Source organism: Scleropages formosus, chromosome 13, assembly GCF_900964775.1.
Source record: "Scleropages formosus chromosome 13, fSclFor1.1, whole genome shotgun sequence".
Classification (NCBI taxonomy): domain Eukaryota; kingdom Metazoa; phylum Chordata; class Actinopteri; order Osteoglossiformes; family Osteoglossidae; genus Scleropages; species Scleropages formosus.
The window spans coordinates 19,623,331-19,641,384 of NC_041818.1; the positions used below are offsets into that span (position 1 = coordinate 19,623,331).

At 44.8% G+C, this 18,054-nt stretch overlaps 1 protein-coding gene across 2 annotated transcripts in view; it reads right to left on the bottom strand.

Annotated features, from left to right (window-relative positions):
* Positions 1-4,425, bottom strand: part of LOC108936749 (ras-GEF domain-containing family member 1C-like) — a 31,813-nt gene extending 27,388 nt beyond the window's left edge. The window contains exon 1 of one of the 2 annotated variants that reach the window (XM_029257133.1): positions 4,398-4,425. The gene's annotated coding sequence lies outside the window, so the exon portion shown is untranslated. Of the gene's footprint in view, positions 1-931; positions 1,411-4,397 lie in introns of those variants that run through there. The other variant, XM_018756306.2, reaches the window with a different exon arrangement.
* Between the last annotated feature and the right edge of the window lie 13,629 nt (positions 4,426-18,054).

The window sequence follows — 18,054 nt, forward strand, 5'->3', positions numbered from 1 at the left end:
GGGCTAAGGGAATGATGGCGGTCCAGTCATCTGCAGACAGTGACTCGGGTGCAAGCGAACTGATTTCTCGCTCATGTCACATGCTGTGCGTTTCTCCCTCCTGCATGCACTTGGTCAAGGGTTTGATCATTTGCCTTCGATCCGACTGAACTCTTCTCCCATTTACACATCTCTCCCGTGGTGTGATCGCACAGCTGACTCATACTAGGAGGTGCGTGCGTGCGTGCGAGCGTCCGTGTATGTGTGTGTAAGCGCATGTATCATACATTGTATGTACGTACTTACGGGACATAAATTGATAACTCCTCCATTTAGGGTTACAGTGACCCTGCGGCTGTTTGCTCCACCGGAGCAAATATTTATTTAATATTAATATTTACATTTTACGAAAAATAACGTTCGCTAACGAGCTACTCTCTCTGCCTTAACGATATAAATAAAATGCAGCAGCCGGGCTGGTGTTTATTAATGCTCCACACAGCCCGAGCCGCGCGCACACCTTACGGCGCTAATTAGACATTTTAACTCATTATTAAAATACCGTGTAAAAGAGGCGGCGCGCGTCCAAAGAGCGCCTCGCGCAGCAGAGAAAGCACGCGACCGCGCGCAGCACACGGTAAACACGGGACCACCCATCCACCCCCAACCCCGAGTGCTCGAACCCGCGACCCCGAGCCGAAACCACACCAATTCCAGATGGAATCGGTCATATTTTTACACAGAGAAAGGAAATATATGAGTCGACGCCGGACTCCCGCGCGCACGAGAACTCACCCGCGTTGCGAACGGACGGCACGCGCCAGGCGCTTTGATCATGACATAAAACTCAGGTGGCGAGAAGGGCGCCGACGATCATAAGCTGCTGTGTGTTTTTTTTTTTTTTTTTTTTTTTTTAAACTGTATTTTTACTACATTTCTGGGTGCTACTTACCAGTTCTACACACGCATGGTCCCGTGCTGCCTGTCTCCAAGTGACACCGCCGGTGGATAATAATAAAAACAATGGTCCGAAAACGTGCGAGGCGGAGATCAACACGGAAATCCACGAGCGGAGACGCGGCGGTCCAGTGAGTGAGGAGGGCAGCAATCCAGCTCGAGCCTTAAAGTCTAGAACCGCAGTCAGATCCACGCAGAGTCCATTGCTGAAATGTTCAGTTCCTTAGTTCCGTCATTCATTCCCCCAGTTGCTGCACTACACCATCCGATGTGCTGTGCCCGCGCCCCCCAAAACACACCATCCAATACGGCTCCCGACCACGGGGATTTAAACGCCTTTAAATGTGCTGTAAACGTGTCTTATAAGGATTCCGGCGAGCGGGGACGCGCGGGCGCGCACGCCGCGGCTGGAACGGGGACGAGCGCAGCGTAGTCTGCGGATCCCATAGTCACACGTCCGTGTCGGTGGAGCGAAGCGAGGGGAGATGTTAACTTGGAGGAGAAACGCGGGAGATGGGAGCTCTCCGCCCCCTTCTCTCTCTCTCTCTCTCTCGCTCGCTCTCTCACTCTCTCTTCGTGTGCGCGCCGCGCGTCCGGGTGGCAGGTGCACTGCCGCACGCGCCCGCGCACACCCACTCCCTCACCCCGTGTCACACACCGAGAGCTGAGTGATCTCTTGGCTTCTGTTCCTGTCCTCCCTTTAGTCTTGTTTCCCTATTATGGCCATTGGGGAATCTTTGCTAGAGCGTAAGTAATAAATAAATATGTAAACACGGAGCAAAGCTCGACCTTTCCACGCCGTGTGAAAAGCGGCAATGTTATTACTCTTGGACAAACACATGTGACACGCAGCTGCCGTGACCTCTCATCTACACCTATGAACCAAGAGCCCGGAGCCAGCTGGCACCAACCCATAGGGGGCGCTGTTTTCCCTGAAGTCGCAGCGCTTTCCTTCGCCTGGCATGTTATAATTGTTCTAAATTATGGGAAGTGGAGAGTGGCCGGGCGCCGCACGCCGGCCGCACTTTGGGCCACGAAACATGGCTGGGCGGCGGAGGCCGGTCTGCAGCCCGGCTGACGTGACCTCTTGGCGTTGCGTTTGGCCCGCAGAACGTGCGCGGCCCTTCCATCTGGGCGCTCTCCTCCTCCAGTTCCTCGGTATGCGAGGGCATCTTTAACAACATCTCTTGCTGTGAATGGAAAACCAATTTAGAAGGCAAAACCTGGTTTATTTGTATTTTTTACCTTTATTTATTCGATACTATTACCCTATGTGTTTGCACTCTCATGTGTGAACACTGAACTGCTTAAAATTATTCATCCATTTATGCTAAAGCAATTCAGGCTAAGTACCCTGACCAAGAGTGCTGCAGTAATAGGGGAATTCAAACCAGCAACCTTCATTTGTAAGGCAACAGTTTTCATGTATGGGGGGACAGCTGGTAGTGTAGTGGTTAGTGCTACTGCCTTTGGACCCAAAGGTTGCATGTTTGATCCCCACTTCTGACTGTAGTACCCCTGAGCAAGGTATACACACACACGATGTCAACAACCACTTGTCCTGAGGTGGGGTCATAGCAAACCAGACTCTAACCTGGTAGCACAAGGCTGAAGGAGCAGGCAACACACCCCAGCTGGGATGCCAGTTCACCACAAGGCACCCCATGTAGGACTTAAACCCCAGCCCCACCACAGAGCAGGCCTCAGCCAAACATACTGCATCCCCTTGAGCAAGGTAACTTCCCTCAAATTGCTCCAGTAAAATTACCCAGCTGTATAAATGGGTAAATAATTCTAAGCTTGTAACTGTAATAATTGTACCCTTAACAAGTTGCTTTAGGGAAAAAAAATGTCATATGCAATTTTAACAACGTGCAGTTTGAAGCAGCAGTAAAACTAGTGGGAAATTGGAATATTTCTGTCATGGCCATCCCCATGTCTCCAGGTGAGTTTCACAAAAAGGGAAGCAAAATTTTGTTTCTCTTGGACCTCTGTGCCACATTAGGACAGAAAGTGCAAGTACAGGACGGTGCAACACACAGTAACTTATGTGTCTCTGTATTCGCTGCTCCGTTTCTCACCCATTTGGTCCCTTCAGCGGCAGAGATTCTCCATCACACATTGTCTGCGGTTTCCTGAACTTTGGACTTGACAGCAGCACACTAATCTGTGTGTCCCCTAAAAGAACCGTCTCTTTAAACGTTTGTACTTTTTCTTACGAAGCAGCACAGTTTCAAGAGGAAAAAGGAAAAAAAAGAGTTCTGGACGAGTTTGGCAGCAGCGCTGATGGTGCACGTACCCTTGGGTGCTTCAGGGTCGCAGTATCTCGTTCCGGGGTGGATGACCAGACAACGTGTGGTGGCTCACCTCCCTTCCGCTTATCTCAGAATTTGGCTGATAATGGCACTAACTTGGCTGCAGTTTTTCACACTCTTTCACTGTGTAACTATAGCTGTGTGCAATGTTGTTGAGAAAAGTATCCTTATCTGTTTCACCAAATTGTCAAATTAAATCAAATTAAGGAAATCTCCAATGAAGTGCCAATGACTCTGGTAGAATAACTTTTTCAACATGTATAAATCCTAATTTCTTACATTGGCTTAAAGTGTGAGTGGTTTGGAAAAAATATAGATATATCAGTTTAAGGTTATGGAAATGTCACTCGAAGATCCTGCTCACTCGCTCTGTGTGTGAATGCCATGTATTTACAATAACATACTGGCATAAAATGCTTTACTACAAAAACATTGTCTTCAGTAAAATTAGTATTAATTTGGTAAAATTACATATCCTACACTGTTTGAAAATAAAATAGATCACACTATAGAAATCAATCACTGGAAAAAATATCACAGAAATTACGATATGCCTAAAATAGTCTCCTTACCAACCCAACACTTAAACTCTTTCTCCTAGAAGAGCAGAAATGGTGCACTGTCATTAATATTTATTAGATAGAGGCTGTGGGAATCACATTGTAATCATCAAAATCCGGGAGTGGTTGCAACCCCCTTTAGTGCAAGTGAGATGAAACATAACCCATCGTGGTCATACATATTCATGACTCAAGTATTGCATTGTTGGATACTGCAGGTGAGAGGGCTGACATTGGCACCGGCATGTTGAAACAGCTCACGTTCACCTGGCATCTGTCTGCAGTGCTCTACGGTCTGCGGCGAAGCTGTCACCTGTTAGTGTGTGATAGCGGCATCCTGTGTCCATGTAAGTCACACTTGCGACGCCTCCCCCACCCACAGCCCACATCACTTTAATCTGATACACAGCTGGGTGAAGATCACAAAAAGGGACTTTTCTGATGGGTCTTATCGCAGAAGCACCTTGGGCCTCTAGACACTTGGACACATACACACACCCATGTGAATCTGCTGTCCAGATCAGCTCCATCACACACACTTAAAACAAAAAAAGAAAACCATCAAGAGAAATGTTTTATCTCTTACCAGAGCAAAAGATTCTGCTTGTCGCAACAGGTCGAGAGAACCGGGACGGAAAGACCCAAGTGCGGAGTCGTTCATCTGGAGTCAGAGGATCAGGCAAGCGCTCGGTATCGGGGATGGGCGGAGGGTCGGTCGATCGGCGGTCGGGGTCAGAGCGGGAATCCATGGGCGAGGTCAGGAAACGAAGCGAAGAGTCGGTCGAACGGCGATCGGAGTTGAAACGAAGATCTGTGGACGTGGTCGAGAAACAAAGCTAGGGGTCAAAACCGGAGAACGTGAACTGAGAACTGGAGATGCGTATGAGCGAGGAGTCACAAGGAAGGGCGGTTGTCCTTGACGAGATTCCGCAAAGGTATGGGAGCTGAGGTGGGTGTTTTAAAGGGTGAGCGGTTAATCAGGCACTGGAGCAGAGTCAGGTGTTGTCGGTTGAGTTGTGGGTGTGGATGTGACACTGCTAGGTTTGTATCTATAATCATAGGCAGTATGAAAACTGCTAGACAGCTGATTTATTATTACCATTGATTGTTAACTGTCGATGCTTTTCTCTACAGCGACTATAAAGTTAGGTTGATACGATAAACAACTATTTACGCATTTAAAGAGCTGGAAACTTTTTGACAGAGCATGCAGGGTAAAGAATCTTGCTCAGAGGTACTGAAAAATTAACAGGGACTCAAACCTGTGTCTGTCAATTGCAACGTGATGGCAACTGACAAAACCCACCCAGCTTTCGATCCTGCACCCCCCCCCGCCGAATTTTGAAAATACTCCACCGTCATCAGGTCCATGAATGATTTCCATTCCTTCTATCAGAGCAGTTGTTACCTGCAGACCTGTTCTACAGGGACTTTATTCATGACTGCACTGGCAGCTGTCTGACCCATGATCCAGTCCCACAGGCTTCAGGATACAAACCCTGCAACCTGACACGGCTGCATATTAATGGTGAGGGATCATACCTCCTTGTTCTTCCCTGCTGAACAGGTTAGGTTTCTGGCCCTCTCGGGTCCCTATAGTTGAGAAGAAGGCAGATGTCAGTAGACTAAAAGCCAGTTGGGACAACCATCCCTGATCAGAGCTTCTGGGGGATTATTGATCCACTTCTCAGTCTGTGCTGGGTGTTAATTTCAGCACCACTCCCAGTTATTGGATTCATGTAACAGATAAACATATGATGCAGTGGAGGTTGGCATTAAAGGCTATATACCTGCGAAAGAGGATTATTTCCCACAAGAGAGAATTGGACTTTGGGACCTGCACAGTCTGAGAAAAAACTTGGCTAATCTGAAACCAAATTAAATGGCGATTTTAAAAAGAAGAAAAAATGCAAACTGTAAGGAATCTAATTGGATCCATCTCCACTCAGGGATCCAGCCTTGACATCCACTACTACTGTTATCTTCACAACGATAGTGCCAGACTGAAGGGTGGTTCAGATCTTTTACGCCAGATGGTCAGGAGTCCCGTGTCTCCCTGTTACGACTGTGATCTTGTATAGGCTTTTCCAGAAGACAGACAGGACGTCAAGGTGTGTGGGGATGGTAACAATAAAGAGGCCTGCTGTTAGTGTAATGAAAATCCCGCTGCCACACACCATCTCACAGATGTTTAAAAATAACACGTGCTTTGATCAGGCTAAGGAACAATAAGTGTCCCTGGGGGCGTGGGGGAAGGATGCTACCTGAGGACAGCACCCGTGGACAAGTCTTTTATTTGAACGCACCCAACTGAAAACCTGTTGTTTACTTGTCTAGTTGGCAAAGACTTAACCTCCCCCCTATGCATACACTCCCTAAACACGCCTGAAAAAACCGTCGCCTGCGCTGAGTGACATCGGCCTTGGCTGAGACTGCGCTTACCCATAACCCTCAGTTGCAGAAGCGAGAAAGGTTGGTGATAATGGCTCCTACAAGGACACATTTCAGAGCTGCCTCTGAGCGGAATAAACAAGACAGTAATCCGACTTCAAAGCGCTGGGGAGGGAAGGTGGGGGGCTGCCCGTGAATATTTGTGTGACATATCTTCACACCTGCACCCTCACAGAGCTGAAAAAATGTCCTGTGTTAATTAATACCCAATGTGTATCTGCGTGAATGGCTGGTGTCGCTCTTTTGTTTTGACAGAAAGTGATAACTTCAGACGTTTTATTTACCACTGGGATCCTTTCGAAGGGACAGAACATTAAAAAAAAGTTGCCCTTGGAACATCGAGCAAGGGTTGGAGGGTTAGGCCTTAGCATTCCCCTCATTTTCTCTAAACAAGGTGTGTTGAAGGTGAGGTGCCACACCTTTACCGCAGCCATGGCCAGAAGAAGGAATGGTCTGTCAACCCTAGAAGGTGATTGCGCCTGTGGTCCTTCAGATCAAGTTTTTTGAATCACCTCTGTTTTTTTGAATGAATACTTTCCCATTGACTACAAATCCTCTGAGACTTTGAGGAAGGAACGTGGGGGTCCATCATTCACACATGACCACTGGTGGCCCAAGTTGACCTTTCTGTGCTTTTCCGCTGTGATTCCCCTGCACTTTGAAGGAAACCTCCGCCCCGTGGATCTCATAGAAAAGTTCCTCTTCATAAAGAGGAACAGAACACACAAAAGTGGTACTAAAGATAGGCCAAAAGAAATGTCAGGACTTCCCATACTCTTCTCAAGGGTTTAAAAATAGGTAAGTTAAGTGTAATTTCTGTAAAATTATCTCGAGGTGTCAGCTCCTCTGAAAACAAACTCTTCTGACTATGATTTCTATCTAAAACAAAAAATACTGTTCCTCAGTATCAGACCTGCCCACTGTTAAATGAAGATAAAGACTAACAAGTCAGTTAACATAAGAAGGTTCTAGAAAAAGCTTGGAAAACTGTTGTATCCTTCAACCATTTTCGCTTAGAGAAGTTTTCCATTTTTCTATATTTCAAAAGAATTCTGAGCCATCATTTTCTAGGACACAATTAAAAAAAACAGTGCAGATTACAAAATGAAAGCGATATTAAAATGATCGGTTGATGTGCATGATCCAAGTGAACATGGTTGGTGGTTTGCAATTTGAAGATAATTTTGTCATTCATTAATTTCTTTGCTCATTAATTAATTAATTAATTAATTATTAATTGCAATATTATATATATACACAGTACTGTGCAAAAGTTTTAGGCACTTGGGGAAAAAAGGTGTAAAGAGAGAATGCTTCCAAAAATAATGGTCTTAATTAATAGACTTCCTAGAAAGCTTAGTAACCATCCATTGTCAGCAACCGCTTGTCCCGAGCGGGGTCGCGGCGGGTTTGGCCCGCGCTAGCGGGTCTGGGGGTTGAGTCCTGCTTGGGGTACCTTGCGCTGGACCGGTGTCCCGTCCTGGGTGTGTCCCCTCCCTCTCCAGCCTTGCGCCCTGTGTTGCTGGGTCAGGTTCCGGTTTGCTGCGACCGCACTCAGGACAAAAGGTATATATACTGTATATTATAAATATATATATATTATAAAGGTATAAATATATATATATATATATATATATATACACATATGTATATATGCACACACACCACAAAATATGTTGATGGCGCAGCTGAAGATGGGATTCACTTTATATCTGGTAATTTACACACACAAATTCTGCCACAGTGAAATTTAAGTCTAACAAGGACCTGATTTAAAATGTCAATTCCAAAATGCCGTTAAGATTAAGTGCCTCTCCCAGGCTTACAACAGCACTTTCTCATCAGAGGTTTGAACCTGCGACAGCTTTCCTTATAAGCGTCTGAACTTTAACGATCTTCCTTCTTTTTCAGTCACGCCTTTATTTTAACAATTCCCGCCGCGCTCAGAGAAACCAAAAGAAACGGACATTTCCAAAGCTTATGGCTATTTGGATTTCATCTGTGTCATTAGGCAGAAGGCTTTCGTGGACAACTGGTCGTTTTAATGCGGGCGACTGCACCTCGGAAGTAAATCCCTGAACGAGCAAAGGTTCTCGTATCAGCACTGACGATGGGCAGGGGCAGTTCCAGCAAACCGACGGAATGGAGGCGCCAGTCTGGAAAACATTTCACAGCTTTCGTCCCCTAATTCCGCACCTCCCTTCAGACCTTTCACCCCAGACGTCGTTGTCAGTCAGGGGCAGTCACGCACAGGGACCGACGCAGTTGGGGAATTCTCTCTCTCACAATGCTGCCGGTGTGGAGAGACACATACGGCCGCTGTGTGTGTGCCCCCCTCATGGACGGCAGCTCTTGACCTCTTGTTCTTCCCAAGCTATGGCAGGCTGAAAAAGGGAACATACCGGACAATGCTGCCTTTCTTCTGCGCCTCAGCATCGGGGGAAAACAGGAACTTGTCTTCCACACAGTGATGGGCCATTATGTTGAGTCATCCAACCATCCACTTATTGACTCTTATATCCAGTCAACACACTAGGGAGCTTATACATGAATAACAAATATACCGTACGCCTACATTTCATCACGGGGTTTCATTTAGAGGTCTTGGTTTTATGCAGCTCTGCTGTAACAGATATCTGTGCTTTTGCATAACAGTGATAATGGTAACTGAGAATTATCCATCTCATTGTCAGTTAGCCATTAACAGTGCTGCCCTATATGCTGGTTTATTCCCAGAGTGCAAAGACATGTGTTTCAGGTGATGCTGTGACTATGAATTACCCATGGTGTAAAAGTCTGAAAGAAGCCTATCCAGCCTAGTATGGTGCCTTATGATTCTCGGATAGGCTCTGGACCACTGGAAACCGGCATCAGGATAAGCACATGGGATATAGTAAATGACTATTTATCCATTTAGCTTAAGCTCTTGTCCAGAGCAGCTCGCAACGTTTAGCTATTGCTTACAATGATTCACCCATTTAGACAACCGGAATATTTTTACGAGAGCAATTTATGATAAGTACCTTGCTAAAGGGTTCTACAGGAGGAATTCAAAAGAAGATCCTGACCACTACATTACCTTGCTGCCCCATATTATTTGAAGTGTAAAAACTATATCACTACATTACCAGCAAATGTAATAATGGTACACTCACATATTGCATGTGTCGACTTTGGTATGGGTAGCCGTTTTGTCTGTCGTACAATGTTTAATGTGTTAACTCATTTAGTAGGCCCTTTTCCCGAATTTATACAGCTGAATAAATTTTACTGGAACAATTCAGAGTAAGTACCTTGCTCAAGGACACTTGAGCAGGAGGTGGGTCCTTTGAGTGAAAGGCAGTATCTCCAACCACTATACCTGCTGCCCCATGTCTGTAACTGAGATTTTTTTTAAGGTATGTTATATTGTAAGTCTCCCAGGAAACTGTGGTGTCCCTGTGGTGTGCTGAAGTCACACTACAGCCCAAAATCACAGACTTGTGGCTACCCTTTGGGAGAAAATCATTAGGATAAAATGAGCAGCATGTGTGGCCAATATGAAAACTCTGTATAGAGGATAGACAGGTTTTGTTTTGGAGGGACGGTGTATTGAAAGGTATCTGTAAATATAAGTATTGACCTTATTTATGAGATTATTTGTTCTTTACTGTTTTTCTTTCTGTTAATTATTGGTAGTTTATTTTTTACTTTGTCAGCCATTCCTACTTCATTTAGTTACTTCTTTTTCTCAGAGCTTTGTGTATGTTTAATTAAATAAAAATATAAAAAGGAATAACAACAGAGGAGGGGGATGTGGTGGCGCAGTGGGTTTGACCAGGTCCTGCTCTCCAGTGGGTCTGGGGTTCGAGTCCCGCTTGGGGTGCCTTGCAACAGATGGGTGTCCTGTCCTGGGTGTGTTCCTTCCCCCTCCAGCCTTACGCCCTGTGTTGCCAGGTTAGGCTCTGGCTCCCCGCAACCCTGTATGGGACAAGCAGTTCAGACTGTGTGTGTGTGGAATAACAACAGTAAGATCACCCACACTTGCCATTTGCCTAATTGCTTTCTGGACCAGATGTGCCCTGGTACCATCACACTCATATTTCTAACTCTTTGTTTTTTTCTACACATTGTGACACAGCATTACTATTGCTAAAATTCTGATAATTTGAGAAAAGAAATCTGACTCATCCAATTACTATTGCGTTCCTCAAAAGACTTTGTTGGGCCAAGTCATTTCAGTAAAGATCATCTGTGAACTGAACAGCTTTATGACCTCTTTGATTATACAGGGTATCTGAGGTCCTCTTTATTATTCTCAGCAGAGCTGCATTTGGGAGGAAAATTCCCATTTTCATCCCCTGACTCAGCAGTGGAGATTGCTATCCGTTCTTTATTTCCTTCACCACTCTGCATTCACTGATGTCTTTTCATTTTTCTTCCTCTCATTTTAAACTCCCAGAACCATTTTAATACTGTTAGCTTCACTGAAGGTGCAACTTCTTATATGGAAGTCTCCACACTCTGGCACCAAATAGACCAACACCTGACGGTGTTGCCATGGAGGCATTGGCCACCTGTCCGTCCCTCAGTGGAGGAAACAGCTTGGACCTGCTTCTCTTTTGTTCATTATAATCCCTGTACTCACCGCAACCAACATTTTAAAAACATTCTGGCATGTTGAAACACTAATTTAGGGAAGCACAACCAGTAGCACTGGTGTAGGTTTGAATCCAGCTCAGTTTGTCTGGCATCTGGATGTCCATTCCGTGTTCAGTGTGACTTTGCTTTGGGGCTTGTCTTTAGTTTCTTCCAACACCCAAACATCTCTTTCAGGTAAACTGGCAACTCTAAATTGTCCTTAGTGGGTGTTTGTGAGAGTGAAATGAACCTGCTTCTGGGACAGGCTTTGGATCTCTGTGACCTTGCATTAGGTCAATGGGTTATTAATAATTGATAGCTGAGTGGAATGTTTTGCACGTATGCAGAGTTGGTGCATTTTCAGTTTTTTGTGACACTGAAGTAGTGTTTAGCAATTGTGAAATACTCATATGACAGAGATGCAGCATTTTTCAGGTATGTGTATATTGCTCATAACGGTAAGAATGCCACAAAGAATGACATATCAGAGAACTGTGAGAAGCCTGAAAGCAGTTTATTGCTGGGAATGTAGAGCAATTTCCAAAAAGATGGCTTCGAGGAATGAAAGAATGGGCAAGAGAATCTGCTTAAAGCTATCGCCTTCCCCAGGGTCAGTCCCGTCGCCTCTTCAGAAAAGCTGAGTTAGCGCCACTGGACCGAAAATGGGAACCGAATTACCGAGCACAAGCAACTTCTTTGTGGAGAAAAAACGTGGGACACAGAGGCAGTTTCCCGGATGGGCTGTTCCAATTACAGCGCAGCGAGATGCGCGGAGCCGCTGGACTGTCCCCTGTCTGCTGACAGCGTGTGGTGTCTGTGGTTCACAGCTGCAGTGTTTTACAGGAGGATGAAGAAGGCTGGATTTTTCTTAGGAAAGCACAGTGAAGTATTAACAGCTCATGAGCCAGGGTGTAATGACTGGAGTTTACGAATGTGAACCTCAGATGCAATTATTTTCTCTTTCCCTTTATTAATTAATAATGACAGGTTTATACTTCTGAAATAAAGACTTCTCCAGAAATATTTCTTCCCTTTCTGCATACTTTTTCAGTGACAACATTTTGGTGTTTGATGTGATGCGTACTCACTATTAGAAAGAGGTTCGTGTTTAAATTTAGAAATTTTTATCTTCGAAATTTGGCACTGGGGTGCAGAAAATATGATTATTATCCACCTTTTCAGTGAAAGCTATGAGAAAGATGTGGGGAAGGCAAGAATGGTGGAAGAAGCAGGAAACAATCCTTTGAAGACGTGTACGCTTCGTTAGTTGAGAAAGTTGGATGGAAAAGCTCCAGCTCTAATCCTTGAGGCCGCATTGCTGGAAGGCAAAGCGGCATCAGACTGAGTGCTGTGTGATCGCTGTGGGGGCAACGGCCTAAAGTCAAACTGGATGTCTCTGCACTACTCTCCATACCTCTGTGCAGACATTTTGCAACATGGTAGCAGCAAGTTTCTGGCATTGTTTCCTGAATATCTAGGTGCTGTGGCACACACACACACATTTTCAGAACTGCTTGTCCCATACGGGGTCACAGGGAACCGGAGCCCAACCCGGTAACACGGGGCGTAAGGCCGGAGGGGGAGGGGACACACCCAGGACGGGACGCCAGTCCATCGCAAGGCACCCCAAGCGGGACTCGAACCCCAGACCCACTGGAGAGGAGGACTGTGGTCCAACCCACTGCACCACCGCACCCCCTGGTGCTGTGGCATTCTTGCTGTAATTTAGGATCCCTGATGTGCAGACTAGGGGATCCTCAAACCCTGAATATCATTCTTGCCGATTTGTTGACTCATGTCTAAAGTGACTTCCAGTTATGTCACATTTCACATTTATTGTACTGAACTAATTCAAGTGAAGCGTTTTGCTGAAGATTTACGTTTGCATTTATTCATTTAGCGGACGCTTTTATCCAAGCAACGTACATCTCAGAGAAATTACTGCATTACATCAACAGAAGGAGACATTTGGATGCAGACACATGATTCTACAGTACAATCAGTTTGTGCCATTCCACCATACGAACCAGTAACTGTCATAAGAGTAGCTGCATCAAGGTTCATCCGTTATTCAAAAAATTATTCTTAAAAAATATTAAATATAAACACATGCATTTATGAGATCAGCCAAGAAGTACAGAAGCACCTCCAGGGACTTAAACCAGCATCCTTTAGGTTTCTAGTTTAAATCCACATCCCTTTCATCAGAAGATACAGTGCCGTGAAAAGTATTCACCCTCTTTCCAGTTCTCTCTGTTTTTGTGGCTTTCTGACATTAAATTTGATTACATTGTTTTGTCAGTTCTAGTAGAATAGAACTAGCAGAACAGAACCTGCGAGAGAAAAGATCACAGCAGTTTTTTTTTACTTAATTCTCTTGTTATGGAAGATCATAGGTGTGAAAAAGTAATTTCCCCCCCAACTTTTCGTTATCAACCCAATTAAGAGGGTAATAAAAATCAGCAGCTTTAATTAAATCAGGCTTGATCTGAGCCCGCCCTGTATAAAATAATTTTCAACTACTTAAGCCCTTACCAGCAGCAGTACAGAGTGTAGAACAGAGGTATGTCATGCAATCCTCAAAAGAAATGTACGAAGCCCTCAGGAGAGGGTACAAAAGTCTGTGAATCTGGATAGGGTTAGAAAGTCTACAATGTTCTGAACCACAATAAAAACATGGTAAGGAGCCATACTTATCAAATGAAGAAAGTTTAGAAAAACACTGAAATTACCTAACAGTGGCAATGCTGCTAAAATCTCTCCAGGAGCAAGGTGTAAAATCATTAAAGAACTCCAGAACAACACCCAAGGAACTGAGAGTTCTTGTTCTTCCTCAAATGTTCAAATCAGAGTTCTTGTGTCTGCAGTAAAAATGTTGTGCAGAAACAGGAGAAACATGTGAGTGGCAAGACAGAAACCACTAGTTACTTAAAAAAAAAAAAAAAAAAACACATGACTATCTACATATTGCTAAAAAACTTTCTGCATATCTCTTAAGACTTCTGGCAGTATATTTTGTGAACTGGTGATTGAAAAATTGAACTTTTTGGTGACATGACCTGTTACATCTAGCACAATCCAGCATTTCTAAGTAAGAACCCACTACCAAAAGTAAAATGTGGTGGTGGAAGTGTAATGGTCTTGGGGTTTTTGCTGCCACAGGACTTGGGTGTCTTGCAATTTTTGAAGAAATTGAATTAATTTTTGTACCACAAAATTCTGAAAGACTGTATCAGGCTGGCTGCCTACAAGGTGAAGCTGAATCACACCTGGGTAATGCAGTAAGCCAATGATCCCAAGCATATAAGCAAGTCAACATGGCAGAAAAAAGTTATGGAATGGTCAACCATTCCCGAACTAAAGATACAGAGCTGAAAGACCGACTGCTCCATTCATACACTACTTGAACAGACAAAAAGATTTGATCAAATTTCGGGGAAAAAAACTGAGACTATTGGAAAGGGGGCAAATGCTTTTCCACAACACCGTATGGTCTAAGGTGCTATTTTATGAAACACTACTCCATAACTCAACACCCCATCCAAGGAACATGTTGGCATTGAAAAACTGTAATAACCTGTCGAGAGAACCCATGTTGAACATGTGTATTGAGTGTAATTACAGTGCCATTAAAATGACTCAATCAAACAGCTGCATCTGACGACATACAGCTGTTCTAATACAATGGCAAAAAAGGTATGCTGCAAGGTCTGCTGTACGAGAGGAAAGACTTTTTTATGGAGGGATTTAGTCTCAAACTGAGTGGATAATTAAAATACTCCAGAGAGAGCAATGTTTTCAGAAAAGCCTCACATTTCTGCATTCACCACCTATAGAGTATCGGTGGCATTGTGCAGTGTTAATAATCTTTCATTAGCGGGACGGAGGACTGCTGTGAATATTTGCTTCTACTGAAACACCCATTTACAATGAAGAGGCCTGTCCTTACACACGAGGCTGTAACACACGCTGCCGAGCTTCATCTGTGCACCCTGTGGTGAAGGAGACCTTATTGTGATTCCGAGCACTCGACTCCTCCCCCACTCACTCACTCACTCCGTGCAGAACGAGGAGTGATCTGCATGTAATTGGGATAACGAGGATCTGGCATGTTTGTCAGGCTAACAACGCGTCCCCGAGGGGGGGGCCGTCGGCAGCGTCTTTCGTTTTCGCCAATGCTCAGCCCCCCCACCCCCTGCAGTGTAAAGGAAGTGCGAGACGAGCATGCTGTCCAGTCTAACACCTAAACCGTTCCAGGATGACGTATACCATGAAGGGGGGGGGGGAGAGAGGGAATTTGAGGGGTATTTTTCTCAGGTGAGAACACACCTGCCCTAAGCGTGTCACTGCCTGCCGATTGTCTCCTCCAGGATCATCTGTCGGCATTTTTCTCATAAGACCAATATGAGCTCACCGCTTGCAATAATAGCCATCAAACGTATTCGTCCTGATCCCAGCCATCACCAGGCAGCACGAGGGAACTGCCTGGTGATGAATGAACTCACATGACAGACTTTAGTTTCGCTTACTACCCAGTGACTAACAAGCCTTTCTCTTTCACCACTGCATCCCTCCCAAAGGAGGTAACGTGTAATCTAATCTTCTATTTCCCCGATGTCTTAAACAGTAACTTTGGCCAAATCTGTAAGTAAATATTGATATTACAAATTATAGCAGAAATACTGCAAAGCTGGCAATGTAATGGTAAAAGACACAGGAGGTTGTCGGTTCTAACCTCAAGAGAAGCCCTAATTAGGTTTACCGATGTCTTGGCGTCATTGTGTCTTTTGTGTCCTTTTACTCACAGAGGTCGATACTGACGATATTGCTTATGGGCTCATGGTCCAGCTGAATTAAAGATTAACTCCTCACTTAATGTTTCGCCTTCTCTCATGCTTCAGCTGAGCTTCTTTTCAAGCTGAAAGACTAATTTCCAACAGCCTAAATATTTAACAGGGCTGACAGGCACACCTCCATCTAGGTCTCTGGAACCCTAACTCATGTGATCTGGGAGGTGCCCTGTTACTACCCTCCACCCATGAACATGTTTTATTGAATAAGCAGAGCTCCCTATTTCCTCTGGGCTTTGGTTACCGTTGCAGAGGAAATTAAGTGATCCGGTTACCACTTAGGTTGGGGGAAGGGCACGCTCGTTTCGGGAAGACAGTGTGTGAAACGAGTATCTATTATCGTTTTGCTCCCATTCACAGATCCCCCTCCTTAATGTGAGTTGTTTCCTTTCACAGGACTCTAATACCTGTTCACCTGCTACTGTGCTTGAGCTCAAGGAAACATCAGCAGCAAGCTTCTAGCAAGGCCTGCTGAGCCGTTAGTGGAGGAACCTTCTTCGTTTTCCTGGAAAAATCTCAGGATCGTCGGCTCCAGTGAGGAAGACAGAGCGTAATCGGACACTACCAACCAATTCCACAAATGACATCAGCTTCCGATTTTCCTCAGGCTCCTGAGGGCTCTAACTGGGACTGCACAAATGCTGGGCCATTAGTAGAGATAAGATACTATGGAATTAGATGCTCCAGGAACAACCCTGAGGCTGGCCATATTCCCCTGGTGGTTCTTCCAGTGCCACCAGGCTTGGCTGGTGGGCCATGTGCATGCTCTCATGCTCACATCTTGAACCTGGTGGAGGTGAGGTGAAGTGAGTGGTATACAACAGGACCTCTCTATAGGACACAGCCTACAGCGCATCCATACTGTACCTTCAGACCGTCCCTGCTGGTATTCGTCAACCAATATACGTGGCACACGGCAGGTATCTCACTGAAGCGGTTTCATTATCAAACAGGGGAAGACATACGGTCAGGAGACAACCTTCTAGCCCCACAGAGTGGCCACCATGCCTGCATACGGTGCATACAATTTTTCTGGAAAGTGCTGTATGTTTCAGCCTGCTTACATCAGGCACTTCTTCTGAGCTGATTATCAAATACTCTTTAGGCACAGTTTATGAATGTATTTACATAGCACTGGGATTGAGACTTTTGGAATGGTTGAACTTGTTTAAACAACCACACAGACAGAAAAAAAATTGACACGTATTATTTGATTGAAGTGACCGAAGTACAGTATGAACCCATGCACACTATGGAATTAAAGTATAGCACCTTCTGATGATTGTGCAGCAATTTGTGTTTTATATTTGAATATTTGCTAGACCAGAAGTAAGAATAAAAGACATGAAAGAGTAGTGAAAAAAAGAAATGCACGTTTACAGTGTGAAGATGCTACTAAATTATAAAGTGCCATTTCTGTTCAAAACAAAGACGATTATGTTGGATTATGCTGGGGATTTATTTCCTATTAGTTTTGATCATGTATGATTCTTTTATAAATAATTCTTACATGCGGATGGCCTTGCACAAAAGGGAGCGAGATTCACATCTGAAGGCTGCGTAATTGTGGAGACGGAGTCTGATTAGATGTAAAAGCTCCCATTTATGTCTGGATCCCAGAACTCAGGAGCATGTATAATTAATCTAGGCTGCCATGCAAGGATCTGTCTTCATCTGCAGCCCCCCTCTCTCATCTGTCTCTCTCCGTCTCCCCTTCTCTCTCCTGAACATGGCTGAATGTTCCTTGGTGCAGCCTGGAGGTTGGCCATGCGTCTGGAAGCTCCACGGCCGCATCCGCTCTTCCGTTTCATGCACCTGTTGTACATCGCTGTCCAAGGTCCTTTCTGATGGACTTGCCATTGAGTTCTGGGGTTTGAGTGTCTGTGAAGCATGGCACAGAGCAGCCACAGAAGGGAAGGGGAAGAAGTATTTCAAGGACAAATACATGGAAGTCAGTCCTGCCCTTCAACAAACTGTTGAAATTGTACTATATCCACAAGGTGATATGTTGTATCTCCCCAAAGAAAATCTGCTAAAAGTATCAGACCAAAAGCACTCCCCTTTAGGATAAGAGCTGAACATGACAATAGTCTAGCGGTTAGAGCTCTTGTCTTGCTCTCACAGGATCAGGGTCCAAATCACGGTAGTATCCTCGAGTATAGTAATTACCCCGAATTGATGGAAGGAAAACGATGCAGCGAAATTACCCAGCTATAAGGGGTAAATCATTATGACTACCTTGGTATACAAATCTAATATCGTTAAGTCACCTTGGACAAGGATGAACGGATGGAAACACCATTGACTTGAGACCGACTGATA